The sequence below is a fragment of the Dermacentor andersoni genome, chromosome 11, assembly GCF_023375885.2.
Source record: "Dermacentor andersoni chromosome 11, qqDerAnde1_hic_scaffold, whole genome shotgun sequence".
In the NCBI taxonomy this organism is placed as follows: Eukaryota; Metazoa; Arthropoda; class Arachnida; order Ixodida; family Ixodidae; genus Dermacentor; species Dermacentor andersoni.
In genome coordinates this window covers 77,790,472-77,811,313 of record NC_092824.1, presented here as the reverse complement: position 1 = coordinate 77,811,313, position 20,842 = coordinate 77,790,472, and the positions used below count along the sequence as shown (strand labels likewise).

Genomic DNA, 20,842 nt, shown 5'->3' with positions numbered 1-20,842 from the left:
TTGCCGGTGTTCCCAGCTTCTGGGTTTGTCGAGACTTCCTTGGAATGCTCGGCGGTTGTTTCGGCGAATGGTGGTGTTGCTTGATTGTTTTCAAAACCACTTTCCTGTTCACAGCTGGCGCTCCCAGTTCCTATATCAATCCAGGCTTCCGCGGGGTGCTCGGCGGTTGTTTCGGTGACTGGTGGCGTTTTTTGCGGGCTCTCGGAACCGTTTTCCGGTTCACAGCCGGTTTTCCCAGCTTTAGAATCAGTCGAGGCTTGCTCGGAGTGCTGGGCCGTTGTTTCGCCGACTGCTTCTGGTTCTTTCTTCTTCTCAAAGCCACTTGCCGTCTCACGGGCGTCGGTCACCCTCACCTGCGTTTCTCCCGGCTCCACGAATACGTTTTTGTTCTCTCGGGCGCCACCGGTCACCTGCCTAAACAAACACTGACGCTCTCGCTCGCTGCGTCTCGGCGCGGGGCAGGAAAAGCTCAGATGACCCAGCGCGCAGCAGTTTAGACAAAATGGCGGTCGCTCTCGGATAGCGATGAGAAACGTTTCACCACCGTGCTCCCACAGATACGGTATGTCTGTCACCTTCGTTCCTTCCTTGAGGCATATGCGAACATGTCGGGTGGTGCTGGAGACTACGCTTTCGTTCCTGCGCCATTTGCCACAGCTCACCTTTTTGACAATGCCAAACTCTTGAAGCCCTTCCCGTATGAAAGCATTCGTGATGCGCAGCGGCACGCAGTGCACCTGCATCCAAGTCTCCTTCATAGCAGGCTCCATGATGGCGCAGTACCATCCTTTCACCAGCATGGTCCCAGCCTTTGCGAGGGTTTGCAGAGCCTCGGTTGTCTTTAGCTGAATCACCCATCCTCTTTCCAATTTCCCGAGGCCTGCGATGTCGTCTTGAGACAGTCCAAGTCCTCTCACGGCGTCCTCAAAATCACAGCAGAAGTACGGGCGCCCCCACGGGTCACAGTCCATGAAAAGGCACATGTCCCACTCCGCCTCTTCTCGGTCACATGATGCGTCAAACGCTTCGTCTTGGCCAGACACGACCAACGGCCTCGAGATCTCTTCTACAGCAGGCGATACGCGAGACGATTGATCGTCTTGACAAGACCCGGTCGATGTCTTTAACGCTGCTTCGGCGAGACATACGCGACACGTTTGATTATCTTGACAGAACACGACCGAAGTGTTTAGCACTTTTCCTTCGGCAGGCGACATGCCAGACGCTTCATTATCTTGACCGGGCACGACCGATGACCTTAACACTTCTTCTTCGGCAGGCGATACGCCAGGCGTTTGATCATCTTGACCAGACATGACCGAGGCGTGCTCGACCCGTCCTCTGCACTCGACGGACACTCGCAGAATGAGCACGTCAGCGCCATCGTACGTTTGAAGCGGGGTGCGGGTGACGTCACTGCGCCGCACTAGCGCCGCTCCTTTCCATAGCGGTCGAAATCAGAAACAAAAAATGGCACTTTGCGTTTCTTTTTGCTGAGGGAGAGGAAAATTATGAACGGATGGATAAGGCTGCACCATTTAAATGATGATGATGATGTAGTGGCGTGCAGCCCCTTTGTAACGGGTGGACACAAGCAGTGATCTGGCCTAAAAGAATAAAAAAGAGAAAAAAAGTCAGGCAGTGGCACCCTTCACCTACCCGTGATTAGTAATATAGTTTGTACTTTGTGGAGGGTGAACTTTCACTCTTGCCTTGATTTTAGCCACCAAACCGACAACCTCAGTTTGGTTATTTCTACCTGCTTAAAGTCTGTTTTGTCTCCACTGCCCCTGAACCCCAATGCTTTGGAAAAGATAGCCCCGTTGCTTTGAAATGTAGGGCGAAGCCTTTTACAATAAAATATCAGGTGCTCATCCGTTTTTTCCCCCTCTGCCCGCGCACCGCATACCGCGTACTTCCCATGTACGAAGAGCTTCACCTAGAATGATTGTAGGTAATTTCCTTGGCAATTTTCTGCGTGAAAGTTCTGCACGTCTCCAGTGCTGATTTCGTATGCTTTCTTATTTTCCGCAGACTCCTCTCTGTATTCTTTTAACGTGTTTCTCAACCGATGATTCTTGGTGGTGGGCTCGAGGGCCTTCATTACGTCACCCTTAATTAAGTTCGCCCTAATGAACACCAAAGGTCGTGAGTTCGACTTCCACAAAAGGCCGTAGGTTCGAGTTGTCTTAATTAACGATATCTTAATTAACAGTACCTCTATTAACTTCGCCTTCGTTAAAACCAAAGTTCGCGGGTCCGACTCGCTCGAAGGGTCTAGCGTTCCTATTCTTCTTGGACCATCGCGGGGTCAAGGCAACGCCGACAACGCTGAATTTTCCGCCTCGCGAGAAACAAGTTCCAAGAGAAAGAAAAAAGAAACAACAAAAAAAAAGCAAGAAAAGAAAAAAGAAACAAGTTTGAAGGAACCCGTCCCTCCCTTGCCGTCACGCTTGTCCACAGGTGCGCCGACACGTGACCAGTGTGCTAGCGTGTCACCGTGGCTCTGTTGTCGTGGCCCGTCAAACCCTGCGCCCACACAGCGGCTTTTGTTGAACGCTTCGGAACGTGCCTGCAGTAGCTTCTCGGGTCAAGTTTAGCCAAGTCGATCCTTGCATCAAGTTGTCTGCGACTTCTCGTGCTCTCCAAAACTCGCGTCGCTGGCCGTCTTCCAACACTGATTTGAAAAGCACCCGTATTTTTAATACTGCTGTGACATTAACATCCCCGTGCTTAAGTGTTGTTTTCCCAACTGTTGGGGAAATTACGACCCTGTACGGAGGCTGCGCGCGTTCAGCTCTCCTCGGCATAATCATCTGGGCAAAGAGTGGATGCGCTCTATATATAGTACCAGAAGATTTCACTCCTTCTCAGCACTCCAGGGGGAGTAATGTCAAATCCTCTTTTTAGTCAGGGTTGGTCCGCACGCTTTTTCATATTATGTTGTAGGAACCACCTTACTGACGTGTATTATGCTGTATTATGTAGGAACCCCCTTACTAACGTGTGTCGAGCAGAAATCCGTTACTTACATGCAAGTAACTTTCTTTGTAGATTTGCGAGGATCATTTCGCACCCGAATGCGTCATTCAGGAGGGGTATTACATCGCAACATCATCAAAGAAGCAAGCGTCTTACAGTGGCAACTTCTCGATGCAACGTTGTAGTGACTCGGGAGCCACTCTCGAAGATCAAAGACATCATACGGGTCTTGATCAACGTGGCTAGATACGCCGCCCACGCTACTTTGAAGAAGCATCAAATGCGAAAAATGCAAAGAGGCACTGGCAGTGGACAAAGAAACAGGCATCTCCCTTGCTTAAAGGCACCATGATCTGATCAGAGCGCTGGACCGAGGTGGGCTGGTACACCCAACGATGCTTGTAGTCAATGGTCTAACTACGGTTTTGTTGAAGAGCAATAAAATAAAGAGCACTTTCTAAAACTTCCCAATCAGCGTCATATATAGTGATGGATCTCGCCTTAGAGCTGCTAAGCAGCGACGATTCATTTGATTTTGACATCTGTGATGACGTTCCTACAAGTGAAGTGGTTCTCAAACATGCGATGTGTGGCAGTGCGAATGTAAAGCCAAAAAAAAAAAAAACTTTTCTTAGCGATCGAACGTAAAAAATCTGTGATTGTCGGTGCTAAATCCAAGGAAAGAAAGCCCGAAACGTTGAAATATATATATATATATATATATATATATATATATACCACTGTTAATACCGAAAAACAGGCAATAAAGATGTTGCGTCGCATGTTTATAAATATCTGTGCAATCAACAGCTGCCGGCAAAAGCGCAAATTGCAATTTGGCCGGCGCTATCGCGGCTGCTGTGATGACATAGAAACAATATTCTGCCGGCTGTCGCTTAGCGTGGGTCAACCGAGATTCCCTAAATTAAGAGCTATTCCTTGTTCCAGCACACAATATAAATCAATAAACAGCTTTCCCTTGACAGAAATAGAATTTTGCCAGGTTTCTCATGGCTTCCGGCAGAATGCCTGATATAAAATTTTGCAAGACTGCCGGCAGGTTGCCTAAATGTTATTTTTGCCGTCACTTACGGGCTGCCGGCAGAATGCGAAAAGCTTAAATTTTCCGGTACTTCTGACGTCACTCATTAGCATCTGTTACGACGAGACCCCCCTATATAGCATGTTTAGATGACGTTTCGATCACGTGATGGGTCGTGTTTTTCACGTCCGAAGCCGTGCTGCGCTTGATTATTAGTCGTGAGGCTCCATAGCATAATTGAGGCTCCATAGCATAATTATTGGGATGACGGCTACCCAATAAAGCAATAAAAACGAGACAAAAATTTTCTGTCAGTACTTTAAAGAATCCTTCTTTAAAATAAAGAAGAATTCTTTATTTTGTCCATTTCTTTGACAGTTGTCCTCGTGACACTAAGATGGAGACGATTGCCACATGAGGTCATTCTTTTGGCTTGTGGGTTTGCAACATAGCGTGCAATGATGGACTGGCACTTTCCCCACATCTTCGACGGTCCTTCCCCGCTTCTTTTTTTTTCTTTTTTGTCATTCCCCCCCCCCCCCCCCTCCCCTCTGCCAAGAATAGTCTGAAGTCGGGGGTCCTACGACCACCATGCTAAATGTTCCATTTATGGCCTGCTAATAAGGGTCTCAAACCTCAGCGATAAGCAGAAGCGAGTCTGGAAAATTACAGAAGTTATACATTGGGATCTGTACGAAAGCGAAAACACACGAGTCCGTCGCATGCATGCAGCATCGTGCGTGCCTAATTTGCTTAAATGTAGTGCTTCTAAATCACTGAAGAATTGGCATACACAGCTAAATATAATTCTGTGAATGTGCGTGAGTCTGTGCACGTGCTGTTTCTATGGAACGAGTTCTCTTTTTAAGATCGATAGGTGCACGTGTTATGTGGATTACTTGCTTGGTACATCGAATCGTAATGCCCAACGGTAACCAGTTTACAAAGTTTTGGACAATACACTAATTTCAAGAAGCACGGAAGCACATACGCGAGTTTCTAAGATTGCGTGGTAGCTACACAGTGCGAGAAAGTGTAGACACTGGGCAAACCTCACCTCAATATGGAATTTATTATATAAAGATAATAATAAAAAGAAGAAAACAACGACAAAATAGCACTTGTCCATATCAGAGTACACGCTGCGATAATTTGCGATCCCGGCAGCAAGCCGTATGTCGAAGCGAGATTCCTTAGACGTATCACTTCTGCAATGGCAACGCATGCCTCAGTCGCATGGTGTTAAAGTTATAGTGAAACTGAATAGTTTCGCTATCTGAACGTAGCCGTTTGCCGACGTCCTAGACATGCAAACTGCACAATCCCATCACCATCGCAGCTGCTCGCAACCTTTAGCTAACTTCGTGTGCTTAGGCATGCGTTTTCCTCCTGATCCTTCCGAAGGGAACTCGCTGAGGGACACCGTAGCAACGTTCTCCGCGAAAATTTCGACCACACGAGCGTTCTTATTCCTTTCGGCCTCTTATTAAAATTCACCCTGTTACACGTACTATCGCAATGTATACTTTCTGCCGAGGCAATATCCTGAACGAAATGCTTGCGGGCGGAATCGACCAGTTTGTTTCCAGCTCAAACTTCCAAATGATCACGCAGCGTCACCACCAGTGTCAGTCTAGGTCATACGACAAAACACTGCAGAGGAAGGAAAATTCTCAATCACCGGGCCGAAGCAAGGTGTGAGACCGGGCTAGTGGGCGCATGATATGTGCACAGCGAGACAGCCAACAAAGGACGGAAAGGCGAGACGGAGACAAGCTCATCTACTTCCAACTAAACTTTATTTTCATGCAAAACACGCGTGTGTGTGTGTGTGTGTGTGTGTGTGTGTGTGTGTGTGTGTGTGTGTGTGTGTGTGTGTGTGTGTGTGTGTGTGTGTGTGTGTGTGTGTGTGTGTGTGTGTGTGTGTGTGTGTGTGTGTGTGTGTGAACGTAAATCAAGGAACCTCTCTCTCTCTCTCTGCACTTTTAAATGATCCTCCTGTAATCTGATATTCAATCTGCCCGGCTGTCCTACGCACCTAATTAGGCCACATGACAGCGGAGTATACGTCATGTCCACACCCATTGTTAAATCAACAAACCTCTTTCAGAGGTTCGTATCGCACGTGGGCGATTCCTCATAAATAGGGCATACACTTTCTGCAGCACACAACTGATGCTGTTCATGCAGAGCAGAAAAAGAAAGCTTCAGAAAGCCCTGCCCAACCTCCTTCAGCCTATGCGATATATACCATGTCTGTACCGAAAAACTGCCACCTTCTTTCTTGCTAAATGTATTGCCGCACGTAACAATGTCCCCGTTATTTGACTTCTTACGTTGCAACGCCTCTGACACAGAATCGAGCAGGTGACGCGGACAGCCTGCGTGCCGCCTTTAAACTAATAAGCACGCACGCTCGAGCTCTCCTGAATCAGGTTGTGGCAAGATTTGTTCAAGGCTCTCCGCAAACACGTGTGCGCAATGCCACGCTCGCTGTGCTTGTCTCTGTCCTGCACGCCTTTCCGTCCTTCGTCCGCTGTGTGCATAAGCAGGCGGCCGACCCAGTAATCGGACGTGCAACGCCTCGATCCTGAGGCTGCCTTTCATGCAGTGATCAACCATCTTCCTTTTTTTCTTACAGCGAAGCTCTATATCCGTGGCTCACATCCGGGGTTTCGTGGCGTCTGCGAGCAGAAATTATCATCATCAGCAATGGCTCGAGCGTCGTCGTCTTCTTCCACAGCTGGCTCCGGAGCGCAAAAAAAAATATCACCTATGGCTCTTTCGAGTGACGCTGACGTCACTGCTCTATAGGTGAACGACCTCAGTTTCGTTCCGCCCGTGCAGTGGGGTAGGCCGCGCGTCGTCAGGACTGCAGAACAGCGCGCGTGTGAAGAGCGACGGCGGGAGCAGCGACGCGAGTGTGATCGTCGACGGCGTGCGAACACCCGCCGTGGTTGCTTAGTGGCTATGGTGTTCAGGGCTGCTAAACACGAGGTCGCGGGATCGAATCCCGGCCACGGCGGCCGCATTTCCATGGGGGCGAAATGCGAAAACACCCGTGTGCTTGGATTTAGGCGCACGCTAAAGAACCCGGCCCAGTTGGTCTAAATTTCCAGATCCCCCCCCCCCCCCCCCCTACGGCGTGCCTCATAATGATATAGTGGTTTTGGCACGTAAAACCCCATAATTTTAACGGCGTGCGGACGCTAAAGCCCAGTGCTGCTTCTTTCCTTTTTGTGCTCACATAACGGTTATAAAGATATTGCAGTTGCGTTTATAGATACCGAAGCATTTTAAAACACAGTCGATAACAAAGTACGAAGTGGCGTCTGCCAAGGCATCGATGAGTGAGCCCAGTGTGAGACGGGTGCGCGTTCGCTCGTTTTTTGTGGATGCAAACCGCCATACCGCGCGAGGCGCTGCAGGCGCAAGGCGCGCGTCCGCAAGCGTGGCCACGAGACGGCACGTAGGCGACTAGCGAGAACCGAGGAAGCATACCGTTACCCCGTGAACAGCTTACCCCCTGAAAGCTGTTCAGGTGGTAATGAGCATACCGTGAGTCGGAGAATGGCGCGAAGCGTCTTCGGCGTCAAGGTGTCTACGTGGTTGAGTTCAAGGATCCAAACGCGAGGTTCCAAAGAGACTTCCTTGATCGTCATTTTGGCTGCTCCTGCAACGTCTGTGACGGACTACGTTTCGATAACGACCATCGTCGTAATGGGGAGGCACCGATTGCGGGGGCATGAGCCATTTATTGTCTTACGTGACAGACACGTTTAATGACAGAGGTTATATAGGCGAATGTGTGCGCGTGCCCATATCGTCACGATTACCACAGATCGAGACAATAAATAGGTTCGTACCTTGGTTCGAAATTCTGCGTCGTGCACTAAATAGATTGGCTCGTCATCCACCGTCATAGTGGAATGGCTTACGATTTTTTTTTCTTTTTGGTCATTAATTGTCAGACACGGCGCTGTAATTACTATCTGTTTCTCGGGATGCGTTAATTCAGTGCAATATACCGTATATGGAAGTTTAACCAGACGCTCTCACCTGTTTTCAAGGCATAATTGATGGAGTGTATACAGATACCATGGTAATTGGGGGAGACTTCAATTTACGGCATATTAAATGGAATACACCGAATACTATCCCAGCTACTGGAATAAGCAATACAGAAATGATTAATATGGCGAATCTGTATGTACTGCACAAGGCTAGTCCTCTCGCCCACGCGGGGAAACACTATCCTGGACTGGCTGCTAACGAATCGACCTGATCTTGTGCATTCAACAGTCGTCATTCCTGGTATACGTGACCACCAGGCTGTCGTGTCGACGACGTCTCTAGCCTATGTTAAAACCACAACCCATGTTAACAGAAGAGTGTCCAATTACAAAAAAAGCAGATCTAGATTGTATTAATCAAGCGTTAGACGCCTATTTTATCGGATTTGTAACAGAAGCCGAGTGTAGGAGGGCGGAACAGTTGTGTCGGTGATTGAAGCAAAAAATATTGGAACTGCGTGAGCGGTTTGTCCCATCTTGGGTACTGGCGACGCGAAGAGGTAAAAACAAACCTTGGTTAACGAAAAGGTTGCGCCAGCTCGCACAAAAATGGCAGAGAATTTATCACGCCTTTTGCAGAACACCATCAAGTGAAACAGAGGAAAAACTGAAAGAAATAACTCCGAGAAGTTAAAGAAGCATTATTCACTGCTAAAGACAGTTATTTGAAAACTATTCAACCACGATTAAAAGATAAACCAAAAGAATTTTAAAGGCACGTGAAAAAGAACGGAAAGGATGTAGTAAATATTCCCCCTCTCGTGTCCGGTGATGTCACAGTTCATGATGACACTGACAAAGCAGAATGCTTTAACGCCTACTTCTGTTCCGTTTGCACTTCTTCAACAATGCCTTCTGTGGACGGGCCAACGCTGCTCGAAATGACAAGTGACATGAATGATGTTGTAATCAGCATGCACGTCATCGAATAACGCGTTGCTTCGAGGGCTCGACACTTCTAAAGCCTGTGGTACCGATGACTTACCCAATTTCCTGTTCAAATCATGCACTGAACCGCTTTCCAAGTACTTGAAATTAATTTTTGACAAGTCGCTGCTCGAAGCCGCCCTGCCTGATGACTGTAAAACAGGTGTTGTCCCTGTTCATAAGTCTGGCCCTAGAAGCGACGTTTCAAACTATCCTCCAATATCACTGACATCCATCACATGTAAAATACTAGAGCATATTCTATTCACGAGCATTGTAGCTCATTTGCATACTAATTCTGTGATTATGTCCTCCCAACACGAATTTCGTAAGGGGTTTTCTTGTATTACACAGTTGTTAGAATTCACAAATGATATTGCTTCTGCTTTGGGTAAACGGCTTTCAGTTGAGTGTATCTTCCTCGATTTCAGAAAGGCTTTCGACACGGGACCCCATTCATTGCTCACAGAAAAAAAATGCATAAATATAAAATTCACCCGCAGGTTGTCTCATGGGTTAAGGAATATCTTACCCTACGCCGGCAGTTCGTGGTTGTAAACGGGGTTCAGTCGCGCCCGCAAGAAGTTACATCCGGTGTACCCCAGGGCTCTGTCCAGGGCCTTTGCTTTTTTATTGTATATAAATGATATTGGCGAAGGTCTGACATCGCATCTAAGCCTGTTTGCAGATGACTGCGTGTTATATAGGGTGACTAGCAGCATGGATGATGCCAGTCTGATTCAGCAAGACCTCAATCTAATTAGTGAATGCTGCACTAAATGGCGCATGCAGATAAACCTAACCAAAACAGTCGACATGACATTCACTCGAAAGAAGAACTCTATAAATTTCTCTTACACCTTGAATAACAATTTAATAGCTAAATCATACAGTTTAAATACCTGGGTGTTTGGTGCGCCCAGAATTATCATGGCAGAAACAGATTAACTATGTAACCGCTAAGGCAGGGGAAATGCTAGGTTTTCTTCATGGGAACTCCAGAGCATACAGCATGTGTAAACGAGAGCTGCTATACGAAACGTACGTAAGGTCTGTCCTTGTGTACGCCTGCGTAGTGTGGGACCCTCCGACGGCACGTGACATTGATAAACTTGAGAGAGTACAGAATCTAGGTGTGCGGTACGCGTCAGGTCGATACAAAGGTAATTTCAGCGTTGCGGTTGCTATGGGAGAGCTTAAATGAGATACCTTGGAGAGTACGACGCAGAAGGCTGCGACTGAAGCTTTTTCGTTCCATTTACTACGGTACAATTGGTTATAGAAAGGCACAAATGTATAACGCCGCACATTACCGATCGCGAAGCGTGGACCATGCGCTAAAGGTATACGAGAAGTTCCGTGCAAGACAGCACTCCATAAGGATTTATTTTTTCCAAAAGCTATACAAGAATGGAATAGGTTACCTGCCGGTGTCATCAACGTCGCGTCAAACCATGTATTTTTTACCCTGTTAAAGTGACTTAACTATACCCCGTTTCTTTTACCTTTTGGTTCAGTTGCCCATGTATAACTTACCGTGTTTTCAAACTTCTGTAACTTTTGTTGAACTTTTGTTGTTGTCCTCACACGTCGTGTAAAAAAAAATTATTTCGTGAGCGTTTCTAACGGTTTTGTAAAACCTCCCCCCCCACTGTAACGCCTTTTGGCGTCTGTGGGTACTGCATAAATAAATAAATATTGATCCACTTACCCACGCTCATAAATATCACGCAACATACAATAAACTAGATAAAGTAGCTGCAAGGCCATTGAAAACACTAATCCTGGTGCGTTTGAATCTTTAAAGAAAATAGCGTATACCTTAGCTGCTGTGCGCGCAAAAAAAAAAAAAAAACAATTATCATTGTAGACCATTTGCGTTGTTTGCAAGCTCCCCTAACTTTGTATGTTTGTTTGCTTCCCTTAACTTTGGGTGCACAAAACCTTAAACTTCCTAACGGAGCGCTTTAGATTCTACGCAACCAAGATTAGGGGAAGCGTGCAGCTGGGCATTCAAGTTAACGCTATTTCTACACGTTTCGAATAACGCACTGGCGAGAGCATTTTCCCGCGTATTACGAGTCACAAAGTGCAAGAGCTTATGCCGCGAACTTCGTTTAGCAAATGCAACACGTGTCACATCACACGGTATACGCAACTTCTTGCACTGCGTTGGACAACACCTTAAAATCGGACACACATCTTTTCGTCACTTTGACCTGAATGAAAGTATGCAGATATCACACGTAGATAGAAACTGTCGCAAAAATGTAACCAATGAACGTTACAGATCACAATAAAAATAAGATAACAAATTACGTATTGACCAATGTTGCTAGAAATGACAGTTTATTCAACACTCCAGACGAATTCGCGTAACAGCTCTTGGCCGCTAAATCCACAAATATATGCACAACCAGCTTATTTTTATTCTGTCCATACTATGCCAAGGTGAAACTGCTTCGTTTAACTGCAGAGTTACCCAAGGTCTACTTTGATTAACTTTTAACTGAATGTTCCCAAAGGCCACTGTTGAAAGTGCAGGGCATCGTTTCGGCACCGATCGTACAGGTCAACTTGACGATCAAAGCTTCAAAGGCGTTGTTCCTCATACCGGGGAAAGTTGAAGTGGGGAGCAATTTGTGGACGCCGTCTTCCCCCACTCTCCGTGGACGCGTTCTGGTGACGCCTAGTCACTGTTCGCAGTTTATATAGGTATCAGTCGACCGCAACTACGACGGGGTACTCGACCATTGCTTCGGCGAGTGGCGCTGTTTCTTGCTTGCTCTCAAAATCACTTCCCTGTTCACAGTCAGTGTGACCCAGTTTCTGTATCAGTCAAAGCTTCTTCAAGGTGCTCGGCCGTTGTTTTGGGCGAGCGGCCTCGTTTCAAGCTTGCTCTCACAGTCACTTCCCGGTTCAGTCAGTGTGCCCAGTTCCTGTATCAGTCAACGTCTTCCAGGCTATCGTACGTTGTTTCTTGCTCGCTCTCAAAAGCACTTCCCCGTTCACAGTCTGTGTGACCAGTTTCTGTATCACTCAAAACTTCTTTGAGGTGCTCGGCCGTTATTTCGGCGAGTGCCGTTGCGTCTTGCTCACTTTTAAAAGTATTTCCCTGTGCACAGTCAGCGTCCGCAGTTTCAGTATCAGTCAAGACATCGGCGGGTTGCTCGGCGGTTGCTTCGGGGAGTGGCGCTGCTTCCTGGCGCTTGCTCTCGAAACCACTTTCCGATTCGGATTCGACGTTTCCAGCTTCTACAGCGGTACGGACTTCGACGGGGTGTGCGGCCGTTGTTTCGGCTACTGCGGTGGGTTCTCGCTCGCTCGCGAAGCCACAGGCCTCCTCACACGCCGTAGTTGGGGTTACCCGCATTTCTTCATGCTCCGCGGAATGCTCCCACGTCGTGTGGCCGCACGTCATACACTTGCTGCACCACGGTGCCGTGCATCTAAAAGACAAATGACCTGTCTCGCGGCACTTCATGCATATTGGCGGTCGACCCGGGACGACGAAGAGAAGTGTTAGACCGCGGTAGATACACAGGTGCGGCAAGTCTTCCAGTGTCAGTCCTTCCTTGAGACACAGACGAACGTGCCGAGTGGTCGTGTCGACTTCGTCTTCGTTCGTAGACCACCTGTGACAGCTCACCCTTTTGACGATGCCAAACTCCTGAAGCGCTTCCCGTAGAGATGCATGCGAGATGTTGAACGGCACCCAGTGAACTTTCATCCAGATCTCTTCCATACCAGGCTCAACGACGGCGCAGTACCGTCCTTTCACCAGCATGCCCCCGGCATTTGCGAGAATTTGCACGGCCTCAGTTGTCTTCAGCTTAATCATCCACGTTCTTTGCAACGGCCCGAGGCCTTCGACGTCGTGGTCAAGTCTAAGCACTTTCGTTGCTTCCACAAAATCATAGTAATCGTACGGACACCCGCTCGGGTCGCAGTGCAGAAAAAGGCACCTATCTAACGCCTCTCGTTCGTCAGACGATAGGCCAGGCTCTGGACTACCTCCACCAGGCTCTTGACGACCTCGACCAGGCGCTTGACGACCTCGACCATGCGCTTGACGACGTCGACCAGGCGCGACCGATGGATTTAACACTTCTTCGACAGACGATGGGCCAGATGCTTGATGATCTTCACAAGACATGAGCGATGGTTCTAACACTACTTCGGCAAGAGATACGCCAGACGTTTGATCACCTTGACAGAGCACGACCGAAGTATTTAGTACTTTTCCTTCGGCAGGCGACACGCCAGACGCTTCGTTATCTTGGCCGGGCACGGCGGGAGCCACCTGAGCGCTGCTCGTCGCTTCCGCTGCACTCGGGTACCAGTCGTAAAATGAATCGTCAGCTAATCAGCGCCTGCGTGCTTTTGAAGCAGGGTGCGGATGACGTGGCCGCTAGGGTGCCTGGATGCATCCTCTCTGGCGCATCGAGGCACCAAGGTTGCCACGCGGCCCCAACAAAAGATAGCCAAATGATCTCAAAATGTAGCCCTAAATTGCCAGACCCAAATTTTTCGTGTGCGAAAAGTAGCCAAAAACATAACCAAAACGTTTGATGATGCTCTGCAGGTTTCCATATCTCACCGCGTATTTCCGGCTTCAAAATTAATTCTGGCGCATGCAACCAGCAGAACAATGGCATCAAGATCTGCGTAAAGCATTTTAGTGAGAGCTGCCACTCAGACGTTGATTTTGACGCTAATTATTGTTACAATGAGCCGAAGGATTTCTTTTCCGATTTACTCATGACGTTATTTACTGAGCCACGCTCTGAGCTGGCATTATTTAGTGCATGCCTCGCTTTACCCGAAGCATTTTTCTGTAAGAGTCGGGCAAAATATTGCCAGCTCCAACTTCGAGGAGCAGCTTCGGCTGGTCACGATCGAGTGCCCTAGAGGCGGCCCGAGCTCAATGCATTTTGAAATAGGGATGCCTTTCCTAAGCTTAATTCATAAAATAAACTTGTCATTTCTCTCCCATCTCCCCCTCTCTTTCTTTCTTTCTCTCTCTAAATTTTGCATTTTTCGCTCGTATGCAGCTCGACGCTCAGTTAGCAAATGCTGCTGCTTGGAGGCACACTGGACTTTGGAGAAAACTTTAAACCTTCTCACATTTCCCTCGTGCGAAGAAGCGGCAGGTGTGACTGCAATACGCCTTTGAGGGAGAACAAGCAGAACGACCTGCTGACCCATAGCAGAAGAGGTGAATTGAGAGAGAGAGAGAGAGAGACGCATAGAAAGGCGGGGAGGTCAACCAGAGGTAGTTCCAGTTGGCTACCTTGCACGGGGGGGAAGGGTTAAGGGGGATAAAAAGAGAAAGAGAGTAGAAGGGGGATATAGAGAGAAAGAGAGACGAGCGCGAACAAACCGCGTACACTATAGAGCGATAGGGGGCGGCGTTCTTAAAGTCTGTCGTGAAGCCCAGTAGAGCGCAGGAATCTTAATGACGCGAGTAAGGCCTTCAACGCGGAGGTTCTTTGGGAACACTGACCTAAAGCTTGGAGTTCTCATAGTGGACGATTGTCCAACCGGTCCAGTTTATAGTTATAATTGCCACCTGGATTATGGCACTGGAAATAAACATGATGATATTAGTATCGAAAAGATTTGAAATGCGCATTATTCCAACATGAATTCGCTGGCAAGATTCGTGCAATATGAAAACGTGTACGCAAGTTTCTGTGAATGCAAACACGTGCCTGTGTTGCCAAATTTCCGAGGGGGGCTGTGTACCTTACTCTCAGTGCAACCTAATATATATATATATATATATATATATATATATATATATATATATATATATATATATATATATATATATATATATATATATATATTAAGATATATGATCTTAAAGTGCGTGCATATAAAAAGTAAGCTATTATCGCAATTACTCGTGCTCACAAAGTTTAAAGGGGGAGAAAATGTTGCTGCAGTAGGGTAGGAAAACCGACGAGTTATCATCCTGACGTTGGCAAGGCAATTGCTCACCGACCTTTGGTGAGCAATTGCCTTGTCATCTTCACTGTCGATGAACATCGTTTTTCATATATTTGCAGAGCTTATCATTGCGATAATATGCAACGTTCAAGAAGTACCATGAAGCAATCTCAACTTCCAAGTAATACAAAGCGGCTTGAATAAACAAAAAACGAAAAGAAAGGAGGGCATTGCGTAGAGTGCCAGTTGATACTTCTCACACTGGGGATATACGCAAGTGGATTAAATATACAATGTAGCCCCTTTGAATTAACTTCCACTGCCACTTGAATCATATGGAACTGTAGAGTTGAAACGCGACAGAAACTGTTTCATCTGACTCAAAATTTTCGCCGCAGTCCCCACTCTCTGTCAGACAAAACTTAATGTGAAGGAGAGCTTGCAGTGTCTCATTCAGCATGCAGTTTCTCAAATCATTATTTGTAAACAAAACCTGGCTGAACACGCGTTCGACGGCTGCGTTCGAAAGAGGCAGCGCAAATATAGGGACAAAGCAAGCTCAGACAGCAGGGGGGAAATCTTCTCGTTTAAAGCGACTTGCGTATTTTTTCCTGAAGTTACTGGACAAATAAAGAACGCGGCGGTTTGCGGAAAAACCAAGCAATAGGCTCCGAGGAACCATTGATAAACATTGAAAGGACCACGGGCGAAAATGTCGCGCCGCGACATGCGTGCGAGTACTTGAGCTGTTGTGTAAGTCCACATAATAACTTTCTGTATGTCTGCCGGAAGGGAACACGTACACTGTCAGCCTCACCTTTTTTCTCACTGAATCACGCGTGAACCCGCAGCAGACGGCACCGAAACAGGAAGAACAGCTTAGTGCTGAAATGACGTATAAATATATGGCAACCATGACCTAACGCCGTCCTCCAAGCGCCGGCGTTGCCTAAAAATACGATCTTCGAGATTGCCTGCATATGTTTCCAGCACCAATAAGCTTTGGGTTTTCATAAACCGGCGTTCCCGAAATTTGTCAGTGTTGACGTGGTCCTCCCTACCCGAAAGTCATTAAAGAGCCCCTCACCAGGTCTGGCCATTTTGAGCTGACAAGCGCAGGGCATACATTGCGCGATAACGATCGTGTCCGCAAAGTTTTACATCGCTACGCGCTGCGGAAAGATCTAAAATTTCAAACCGAACGCCGTTTTTCCTTCTCCTCGCGGCTGCCACGCTCCAAGCCAGACGGTGACGTAGTCGTGCCCCTGCGCCTACGTAGTCGTGTCCGCAGTGTGAAGTCGCTCGTGGTGACACGTGACTTCGAGAATTATTCAAGACAACATCTGTTATCTGTGTGATCTATTTCTTGAATTGACGAATTGAAGTTTAGGGAAATAATAAAACACACAGACGGAATGTCTGCGTGTTTTTTGTTTTACTTCGCACCGAAGCAAGAGGGATGGGGGGGGGGGTGCTTCCGCTTCGTCTGCTTGTTCCCACGGTCGTGGGGTGACGTGCGCAGGTACCGAAACTATGCCATTTGATACTGTGTTTCGGCGCGTGATCATGCTTTGCGATCTGCTTGTTCTGCCTCAGTATTCGTGTAGTACTGAATTATACCACTGGTAATGTTTACTTGCGCTCAACGCGCAAAAATCGTGCGCTGCGCGAACGAGACAACAGCTCGCGCGCGACGCCGTCGGCGGAAGTGCGTAGCGCCGAAAAAAAAAAAAAACCGAGGGGAAAAAAATGAAGGCGAGGCCTGTGACGTATGCTTCACGCGATCCTCGAGCTCCGGTATGGGAGACCGCAGGGAAGGAATTTCGCTTGCGAAGGCTAGACGGCGCGCGTGGAGAGAGCGTCTTGTTTGGCAGCGGAGCCCGCCTGCTGAAATCATGGTTTCGCGGCACTGAAATATTTCTATCTCGACTATTAATGAGCCGATTGGAAAAAAAAATTTTGCGGCAGAACGCTCCCTAGAGGACACGTAACAATTTCTAGCGTATAACCAAAATTTTCTATGGGGCCTGGTGAGGGGCCCTATAAGACAAATATATCCCAAATATAGCCGTGCAGACAACTCGAAACTTTCGACGCCAACCCGCATAAAAAGCAGCTAGAGTTACTGGCCACTAGAGTTACTGGATATGCCAGCAGCATATGCAGTGACTCTAGTGGCCACAGAGCGCAGCCCCGCTCCTTCCCCTAGCGGTGGCCGGAGTAGGCAACAATAAATAATAATAATAAAAAAATATGCCGCTCGTCATGTCGTCTTCTTTGGCCGAGGGAGAAGGAAATTCTACGCCGGGCATCCGTTCCCTCTCCTTTCGCTCGCATTGTTATGCATCAGGACAGCCGCAGTGTTATCAGTGAAGTTGACAGCGCGAGGGAAGGCTGACCTTCTTGTCCCCCATCGCTCTCCGTTCCACAAACCTCCTTCACGCGTGAAGCAGAATGCTCTGGGTCAGCAAACTTTTAAAGCGTCCCTCATAAATTTTCCCTTGAAATCTGAGCAACAGGCTTAATCAGTGCGATGTTTCAACGAATGGGTATGACCAACGTAATGTTTCTTTGCACATACACCATGCTCATGAATTCTCCCCAGTTTGGCCGATACCAAACGTTTGCCTATTGCTGATTTCTTGCTTGCTTGCTTTCGTTCTCTTGTTTCTGCCATGTACTTTTGACAAACTTTCGAGGTTGGCGCATAGAAAAAAGCAATTCAACAAGAGGGGACACTCGGCGAAAACTGGCAACGGGGAAACACGTCACGCCTAGTGTTCGCCCCCATCCCTTAGTTGACGCGAGCATCGGAAAAAAAAAGAATGTGAACTGAACTTATGGACAACGTTTTACATTCTTTTATTGTTTCCCGCTAAAACTAAGAAGGTTTGCGCATAACAGAAATTGCGCTTTGCGAGCTATTTTTATTGCGTTACCTAGCGACAAGCCCAGGACGCGCCGGACGCATGCACCATGCGCCAGACACGCCACCGAAGCGAGCGAGGGCGGCTGCACATGTGAGCGCTCGGCTGTTCGGTGAGCCGTCTGTCTTTTTTTTGGATGCAGCCTGGTTTCTTGGGCTCCCGACGTATCCTGCGTTCCTTCTGTACTTTAACGCGGCACCGCTGCGCTATTCGACTACGGCAAAGTGAGCAGTTGTTTTCGGTAGTCGGCACGGTGTCGAACCTTGTGAGGCAGTTAGCGAGAGACAGTTGGGCTGTTGTGGCCAGCTAACTCGGCGTGTACTGAATCATTCCGGGACATGTTTGTGACGCTCTCCCTGACCCCCAACATTACTGGAACTTATTTCGGGACTTTCTTGGGCACGGGCTGGCCGCACCCGGCGTTGTGACGCAGTTAGCGAAAAGCAGTTTGGCCGTGGTGACCCATTTAGTTTCGCGTGCACTTAATCTTACTGCGACAAGCTTGCCACGCTTTTTATGCCCCTCCCCCCCCCCCCCCCCGCACAACATGCATATTCTTTCGGTGCTCACGCTTGTCAAAAACGCGAAGAGCGATTGCCAAGAGGATAACATGGGTGTGTGTGTTGCTTGCGCCGGCAGAACCCGCGATAGGTAACGCCGAGAAGCTCACAAACCAGGAACTGGTAAAATTCCGTCTTCTGAACGACTGAAAACAGGCTTTGCACCCACGAATTTGTCATGAGTGCGAGTAGAAGGCATTCTGCGAGCGTCTGGCTGGGAGCCACCACTGTATATGTGGCGTACCATCGCGTCGGCTGAGGCCAAGTTGAGTCGTAAACGGGTAGTCGTCTGTGTATTTGTAAACTTAAAGAGCGGGAAATAATTCCCGCGAATGGAGGAATGTTTGTGCATCAGATGTTTCCTTCATATTTTATATATTTTTTCTACGTCATCTCTGTAAAAGCGACTTTTTTTTTTTTTTTTTTTGATGTCGCTCATTCAGCACTTTCGCGTGTTACGCATCTGCACGCAGTTGTCCCATAAGGTCCGTGTTTCTGACTGCCCGTTTTCGACACAACTTATACCCCTGTCACACGGCACGTGTAACGACATTCGCAGCGAATGAGATTACGTCGTAATGCCATTTTTTGTTGCTTCTACACGGGCATAGTGAATGACATTCACAGCTAATGACATTCGCCCATTGAATGAGATTCCCGGACCCATGCAAGCGCGACTTGTGTAATTTCGACGACCTATCCACCAACCACGGAAGCCAACTCTGCAGCTTCTTCAGTGGAGAATGAGAAGCAAAAAGCGCACTGGACCAAAGACGAGACGAGCGCACTGCTGAAAGTATGGGAAGGCCACCTCACCGGTTTGCGCAGGGTGAATCGCAACCTGAAAGTACACATGTCGATTGCCGATTGCCTGCGTGCGCAAGGTGCCGATAAAAATCGCCATCATTTGCGAATGCCATTCTGTATACCCGTGTAGACAGGAACCGCAAGACCGCAATGACATTCGGTTTGAATGTCGTGTACTATGAATGAAATTACACGCGCCGTGCGACAGAGGTATTAGCTTCAGCTGACGTGATGTTACGTCACGTATACAGAGGTGGGCACAACTAAAATGACACATATATGCCCCCTTTTTTCAGTTGATGCCGTTCGGTGGAGCTTCGTACGGGAACCACTGCTGCTTGCCTGATGCCGCAACGTTGGATGAACGCACCGAAAGCCCGGAACGAACATTTATATAGAGCAAAATAGGCACTTCCTCATTTCAGAAGGTGTCTTGCGTCTACTCCATGAAATTGCCAATCGCACAGAATCGATGGACGCTTGTAAATATCACGCGTATTTGTTTTACTAAATAAAGAAAGATTCCTCACCAACACATGGCGTGGTTGAGCCGTAGATGCAAAAACAAATGCCGCGCCGATCAGCGCAGCTGGCGTAACGCGTACCAGCAATAGCGTTTAAAACACGCGCCCCTAAAATCGAAACCGAAAGTGGTTCAGGTGTTACTCGCATCCGCTTGGAGCGCTGTAGTTGCATAGTAGCATAGTATAGCATAGTAGCAAGAGCTTGGTGGCGCAAGCCACCGCCCCGTTCCAAAGGGGACGCTCATAACATCCATCCATCCATCCATTTCTTTAGTGCCCTCCTGCGTGACGGCAGGCGATCGCACAATGGCTGACGTCTCCGAGTTGCTGCTGCTACTGCTTAACTTCAGTTGGCATTGCGAAGCAGATTGGGACACTTCGCTCGATGACGCATATGGTGGAGAAAAAAAATGAGGATCTCGGAAGCCGCATGGCAGAGCTAGCATTCTATCATGCGAGATTGTATTTTTGTTGTTGCAGGTTTTTTAACTTCACAGGAGCACTGTGTGCAGATTCGAAACTACAGAGAAGCCAGAGCACGTTGCCATAATAAAAAAAAAAGTGCGTTGAAAGGGCAAGAACAGCTCAGAATGCCGTGACAGTTAAAGACGAAAAATGAAGCCACATGTCACTTATGTAGTAATCCTTTGTCGCATTGGTGATTTAAGAACTCGTGTTTCGGGTATTTTATGTGGCAAAGCCACGATGTGATTATGAATGGTGGCGAAGTAGGGGACTCCGAATTATTTTGACCACCTGGCCCGGGTCGTTTAACGTGCACGGATTACAAGGTACATAGGAGTTTCAGCATTTCCTCTGCTGCCGGAAATCCAACCGAGCCCGCGACCTTGCGCTCGCAGCTAACCGCGCACGGTCTCATTGAGTCACCGCGATGATTACTTCACGAACGGCCCGACATCCCCACAGCCGAGGACACTTGCATATCAGTCAAACCGCCGGAATATATATGCATATATAGGGGTAGTTTAGGGCATCATTTGTAGTTGCACATGTTCAAGTGTTTCGTACCCCCAAGTTTCAGTCT

General features: G+C 47.9%; 1 protein-coding gene across 1 annotated transcript in view; it reads left to right on the top strand.

Annotated features, from left to right (window-relative positions):
• The window catches only part of LOC126517368 (MYG1 exonuclease), a 238,680-nt gene that overhangs the window by 171,107 nt on the left and 46,731 nt on the right, over positions 1-20,842 (top strand). The gene's annotated exons all lie outside the window — the stretch shown is intronic.